This window comes from Sturnira hondurensis, unplaced genomic scaffold (assembly GCF_014824575.4).
Source record: "Sturnira hondurensis isolate 20B ecotype Veracruz unplaced genomic scaffold, ASM1482457v3 Scaffold0011576, whole genome shotgun sequence".
Taxonomy (NCBI): domain Eukaryota; kingdom Metazoa; phylum Chordata; class Mammalia; order Chiroptera; family Phyllostomidae; genus Sturnira; species Sturnira hondurensis.
Window position 1 is genome coordinate 701,281 of NW_028084207.1, and position 7,256 is coordinate 708,536.

The window sequence follows — 7,256 nt, forward strand, 5'->3', positions numbered from 1 at the left end:
TTTTATTAATTTTCATTTTTTAATTAATATGAGTTGGTAATAATAAAAATGTTTGTCATATGAGCAATGTAATCAATAAAATTTAATGTATGACTAAATGTAAAATTGACTTATTTTACATTTAAAAACAAAAGCAATCATTCCATTATCATTGCAACTTGGAGTTTAATTGTTTATTAAATGTAATAAAATATACTTGGATATCTAGCAGTTACACTTTGGTCAACTATTGAACTGTGCCTTCATTTGTGGGCACCCAGAGGCATCTTTCCTTTGTCTTCCCTGCACCCTTTAAGAAAGAACTTACTGAAGTATATTTGATGTTAAATTCCCATACTTTTTTTTTGAGGCTGTCTGGAGGCAAATGCAGAATTGCACATGGAAAATCCCTGGGTGACTTTTCAGGGATTGAACTGAAAGAGTACCTACCACCTTCTCTGAATTTTCCAACTTGGCTTTGATTTCTGTGGGGTTTCTTGGCCAAGCTGATTCTTGAATCTGATTTTTCAGATTTGGTGAAATACCCTAGGACAACTGGGAGGCCTGGGGAAAGTCAGGGCAAAGAGACGATCTGACAACAAGGAGCTGACTTAGGTGCCAGGGAGCCAGACTGCTCAATGACTAGAAGAGGTGAGAGGTGGTGGCAGCACAGGGAATTCCTAGTTACTGTTTTCTTTCCTTTTAACTCTCAGGAAAAGCAGTGTTATCTTCTGATAAACCACACTGTGTATTGGTTCCCCATGAGATGACAGCAGAAATGAGATGCTCCTTTTTTTCTGACATGACCAGTGTGATCAGCCTTAGGCTCTGTTAAAAAATATAGGAACTTCGTTATTAGTGACCTAGGCTCGGTCCTAAAAAAAAAAAGAGAGAGAGAGAGAGAGAGAGAGAGAGAGAGACATGTCTTTTGTTTTACATCCCTATTAACTTCCTCCCACCTCGTTTTTTGCACCTTATGTTTGCTATGGTTTACCAAACTTTCTACCTGACTATCCTGCTGTCTTTTCTAATATCTCTGTCTACCTACAGAAATACTGCTTTTCTGTGGTAAAAAAACCCCAAACAATAACAAACCTCTGTCATTGGTAGGTTGGATAGGTTTACACTGAGGTGTGAATGCTTGATCCCTCCACCTATTGCTTTTAAGCCCTCCTTTGGTAATCCTTCCTTCGGTGTCTGCATTTTTTAAAAAATATTTTATTTATTTATTTTTAGAGAGAGAGAAAGGGAAGGAGAAAGTGGGAGAGAAACATCAATGTGTGGCTGCCTCTCACGTGCCCCCTACTAGGGACCTGGCCCACAACCCAGGCATGTGCCCTGACTGGGAATCTAACCTGCGACCCTTCACTTCACAGGCCCGTGCTCAATCCACTGAGCTACACCAGCCAGGGCCAGTGTTTGCATTTTAAAAAAGGAGTCTAATTAGTTCAGTAGGCTGAGGCAGAGTTAGGTTGGGGAGACATGACTGTACTGGTACCTGGTGAATCATCTCTTGAGCTTCAGCCCCTCTCATGTCATGGCAAAGCCTCTGCACTGCAGCTCTCTTGTTCCATTCTTTTAACATTACCCTGCACATCACTGATTCTAAAACCCATTGTCTTTCTCCAGGCAGCTGTCTTTTCCAAAGCTGCTCATGGTGACTGGGAATCTGTTCTCATTTCATAGGCTTGGGTTCTTTGCCCAAATACTTCCTGATTCTTGTGGACTTGGTGATGACATGGTTCTTTTTCTTTTCTTTCTTGTTTGTTTTTTTTTTTTAGAAAGAGGGGAAGGGAAGGAGAAAAAGCAGGAGAGAAACATCAGTGTGTGGTTGCCTCTTGCATACCCCCTACCCGGGACCTGGTTTGCAGCTGCAGGCATGCACCCTGACTGGGAATCGAACCAACGACCCTTTGGTTCACAGGCCAGCATTCAATCCACTGAGCCACACCAGCCAGGGCTGAAATGGTTCTTAAAATTTGGGACAACTGTAATAGCATAATCAATAAAATATACTTAAAATATAAAGCAGTTTCATTCAATAAGGGAACCAAAGCAGAGACTACTGAGTAAAAATTGCCTCTGTATTCAGGCTTTTGAGGAATTTGGTAATCCCCAGTGCTTTGCTACTTTCCCTCTCTGAGTGTCTGGGAATGAAGCTTTTCTCTCCCAAACATCCAGAGAGGCATTGAATCCTGGCACACAGAGGAGTAGAGCCAGTGTAAGGTCTGTGAGGAAACCCAGAGAGGCTGAGACGGGGGATTTGTGTGGCTGCTTACCACAGAGGAGCTCCAACCATATGATGAGAAGCTTGTTACACAGGGCCCTCAGTCCTTCCATTGCTAGTACTGGGAAAACTGCTCAGCTTGTTACCTTTCTCACTCATGTTGGTGATATGAAGGCCAAAAGTATGGGTTGCATTCCTCATTGGGATCCTGGAACTTCAGAATTAACACTAGTTCAAGGGAGTTTGAGGTTCTTGGGAAATAGTTCGGCTGGGGGTGGGCATGATTCTTAGGGATCCAGAATTTATTTCCTTACTTATTTAAGAAATCTGTTGGACATCAAATATGTTTCAGGCATTCTTCTAGGCACGAAGGATGCAGTGGTGATCACAGCAGACAAAATGCTCTTTTATTCTGGAGTCAAAGCAGGTGAAATCCAAAACAAATGATTAAACAAGTTGAAAGGTATCAATAATAGGACAGATGAAAGTGTTCAGGGAGGAGGGGAGTTTAGGGGGGAAATGGGACAACTGCAATAGCATAATCAATAAAATATATTAGAAAAAGAAAGTCAGTGCTACAGAGCAAAATAGATCATTGTAAAGGAGGAAATGCACCTGAAACCAAATCTCAGAGTCCACACAGGACTGGATTAAAACTTTAAAAATCCTAAGAATTAAAAAGAAGAGGATGCCTCTGTCTAAATAAATAATGAAAATTACTTAAATTAAGCTTATGGCATACTTATCAATGCATATAAGGAAATACAAGAAAGTTCTGATTGTGAAACATCACACTTCTAATGCTTGTTTGTAAAGGAGTTATAAAGCCCTGAGTTATTCAATTTTGGTGCTTAGTCCACTTACCTTTGGGTGTTTATGCACTTTTCCAAGCCGCAGAGACTGCAAAGGCCAATGGAATCCAGGCCTAGGAAACCTCCAGTCATGGCCTCTGTCTCCTCTCTCCTGAGGTTTCATTGTGCTGCAAGAGGCTCACTTGCTTTCTCTCCAACTGTCCCTGTCTCTGTCTCTGTCTCTGTCTCTCTTCATCATTTTTTTCCAGGAAAAAACATGCTCCCATAGAGGGATCTGAATGCTAAGTCTGTGCTGTAATCAATTGATAGTTTTCACTTTTCCTACTCACTGTGTGAACTTGGTCCAGTCTCTTCCTTCCTCTTTTCCTTCATCCCCCTATTAGTAAAATGAGCAGGTGGTTATCCGTCATCTCTGAGGCTCCTGATAGTTCTAAGGCTGGAACTCCAAACTCATTGATGCTGACCCAGAACTAACAGTGTTTATTAATAATGTTGATATGGATAAGGAAATGTTAGACAATATTCTAAGTACTTTATGTGCATTATTTCACAACAATACTATGAGAAGCTTTATGACTGACCACAGTCTGTCGATGAGAAAATGGAGGCTCAACGAGCTGAAGAAACTTAAAATCATCATAGAAATGATAAGTGGCAGTCTGATTTGATCCCAATTCTGTATGTCACTGAAGCCTGTGTTGTTAATTAGCAATTTGTTGTTAATTTGTCTATCCAGGACTGAGTCTTAAGTACAAAGAATGTGTTTTTACTGGTGGACCTTCAGCTGTTACGGAGATCCTTTGAAAATATTCCACAAATATGTCTGCCTATACCCAGTTATACATAGCACCAGAGTTTGGATAATAATAATAACAATATTAATGAATACATTTCAAGTGCTCAAAATGTGTCAGGAAGTAGCACACAAAATCATATGACCTCATTTTAGATGATAGAACTGAGGCTTAGAGAGCCGAGGTTACTTACCCAAAGACATACAGCCAATCAGTGGCAGAAGCAGAACTTGCAATACAGGCTGTCTGATTCTAACCACTAATCAGCTACAGTGAGATTTGCTCTAAAATATAATAACTCACATTTATTGAATGCTTACTATGTGTCAGGTACTGTGCTTTGTGTGTATTATCTCACAACACTTTTATGTGGTAGGTACTCTTATCTCTTTTAAGTAAAGGAACTGAGACACAAAGATTTAAGAACCTTGCCCAAAGCCTCATAGTAAGTTAGTCTTTACGAAACCCAACACGTAACTGTGGTAAGGTAAGATCAGGCCCTTACCTATCGCCCAACCTCATCTCCAACTACTCTGTTTTGTACTCAAACTCCAGGTACATTGGTCTTTCCATTAAAAAAAAAATGAAGCTATTCTTGTCTTAAGGCCTTTGCCTTTGCTGTTCTCTCTGCTTAAAATACTTTTCTATTAGTTCTTCATGTGGGTGGCCACTTCTCATCGTGTAGGTTCTCTTCTGATCATCCACTCTACACTAGATATGTAGTTACTCTGCTCTCTTTACCATACTACGATTTCCTTCAGAGACCTCTCTGACATTATTCTTTTTCATTGTTTTATTGTGTCTGCCTGCATCACTCTATGTAAAAATCAAAGTTCCATGGGGGCAGTGAGCATCTTGGTATTTTTGTCCAGCATAGTATCTAGTATGTAGTAGACACTCAAGTAAGATATTTGAATGAATCAAAGTAGTAGATTTGGGATGAGAAACCAGGTCTGCATGACCTTAGGGCTCTGTTCCATACTTTACTGTCTCTTGATTTATCCTTTGAACCTTTTTTCCCACGTGCATCTTTTCTAATTCCTGTATGCTAGTTACAATCAGAACCTAAATGTGGAAGAGCAAAAGATTTTTCTTTGAGAATGTAATAGGCAAAGTGCATACCTAGTTTCCTAAAGAGGCTACTTTCATTACACTACTTTTTTTCCTTCTGAGTTTTTTTCCCCAAATGTACGGGTTCCCACATATATTTCCAAATATTCAAGGAAGAGCTCAAAGAAAGAATACAAATCTTGAGCTTGTTTAAAACTCTTAAGCTATATTTAAGTCCTAAGTAAATAACTCCACCTTTCCTTTTGCAGTTTCCTCTCATCTAATTTGTACTTTCTGGCACTTGCTGGCACTTGCTGGCACTTGTGAGTTATACATCAGACTGGAACCTTCAGCCCATACGACATGTCACACAGCACATAGAATCAACTACAGAAAAGTGTCTTGTTACTGGTGATTCAAAAAAAAATTTCTCGTTACTTTCTCAAAAAAATTTTCTCGTTACAGCACACATTCCCCTGGTAGATTTTCAGTCATTTTCTTTACTAGAAACCACTGTCTAGCCATCAAAAGGACATGTTTTTACTAAAAAAGAAAAAAAGGGAAGGGAGAGAAAACTGCTACGTAATTGGATGCCATCCAGGAGGGGCATACATAGCTTAACTGTAATAGAGTATAATGGCAGCCTTTTTCAAGGAGGATCTGGGGCCAATGCTCACAGTTTTCTGTTTGCAGATTTACTGGGAGAAGTGTGTGCTGGCTTCTCAAATAAAATGTACTGCTATCATCATCTGCCAAGATACTAACTGAAAAGATCCATTATTTTTGATATTTAATACATTATAAATTATATGGGGATTGTGTTGACCGACATGGACATCTGGGAGGATGTTCAGAATTTTTTTTTGCTAGGTCAGGTAGACTGAGTGACTGCCTGTTTGTTCATCAATGACCAATTATGCATTCATAGAGAAAAGGACTATTCTCAGCTGCTGGTCAGCTAACCTCAGAGGAACTGAGATGGCTGGATTTGAAGGAGGGGATGCAAATGAGCAGTGGCAAGCTGGAATTTATATGGAAAATGTATAGGTGCCTGTTCCCTAACAGAGAGGGATTGTGTGCTGGCCAGGGCTTGAAGGACAGACAAATCCCATCTTGGTTAAGCAGAGCCGAATATGTTTTTGGAGCCTTTTCTCACCTTCCATATTGGCTGTCTCTGCAAACTGGAGAAGGTGCTTTCCCTTTGCATACTGAACAGGAATTAATCTACTTTGTGACCAATGTCACCCAATTTGCTCCCAGATTCATCTGCAGAAATGCAAGTTGCAAAACCGATGGTGGTGTCTGGTTGGTCATGAAGACTTTTTATTCCACTGTTAATTCACCTGCTTGTTCCCTGCTAAAACACTTGCAATTATGTTCCTGTCCACAGCTTTGGTTTGTTCTGGATGATTTTTGGCTTCATGTTCAAATCTTAACATGTGGAGTGTTTGATACACCTCCCCCTAAAGCAGGGCATGCCTGAGGATTAGCTGTTCCCACAAACTGAGATGGATTTTCAATGAGCTGTTCATTCTGTCTTGCCTGGTCCCAGTGACAAATGGCATGCCTTTACTAAGTGAGCTGGGGTGGAGTGAATGAAAAACCCCTTTCACTAATTTGAAAAATAGCACACAACAATTAAGGCTTGTCAAACATGCCACCTTTATTGAATTAGCAGATGATGAATTAAAAACAATGAAATTAAAACTTTTGATAAAGTCACAGAGTTCAAAAGCATCAATTGTTTCTATGAATGTAATTGTTTTAGCTGATTATAAAAAAAGTGCCATATGACCCTGAGACTTCACTTCTGGGAATTTATCTGAAGAAACCTGAAATTCTAACTGGAAAGAACATAAGCACCCCTATGTTCATTGCAGTGTTATTTACAATAGCCAAGGTCTGGAAGCAGCTCAAGTGTTCATCAGTACCTGAGTGGATAAAAAGAACTGAGGTACATTTATGCAATGGAATACTACTCGGCCATAAAAAAAAAAAAAAGAAGGAAACCTTACCCTCTGTGAGAGTGTGGATGGACCTGGAGAACATTATGCTAAGTGAAATAAGGCAGTCAGAGAAAGACAAATACCATATGATCTCACTCATATTTGGAATCTAATCAACAAAATAACAAACATTGTAGTTTTAATTTGCATCTCTCTGATAGCTAGTGATATTGAGCATCTTTTCATGTGTCTCTGGATCCTCTGTATGTCCTCCTTGCAGAAGTGTCTGTTCAAGTCCTTTCCCCATTTTTTAATTGGGTTAGTTGTCTTCTTAGAGTGAAGTCGTGTGAGTTCTTTGTATATTTTGGAGATTAAACCTTTGTCTGAGGTATCATTGGCAAATATGTTTTCCCATACAGTTGGTTGTCTTTTTATTTTAATGCTGTTT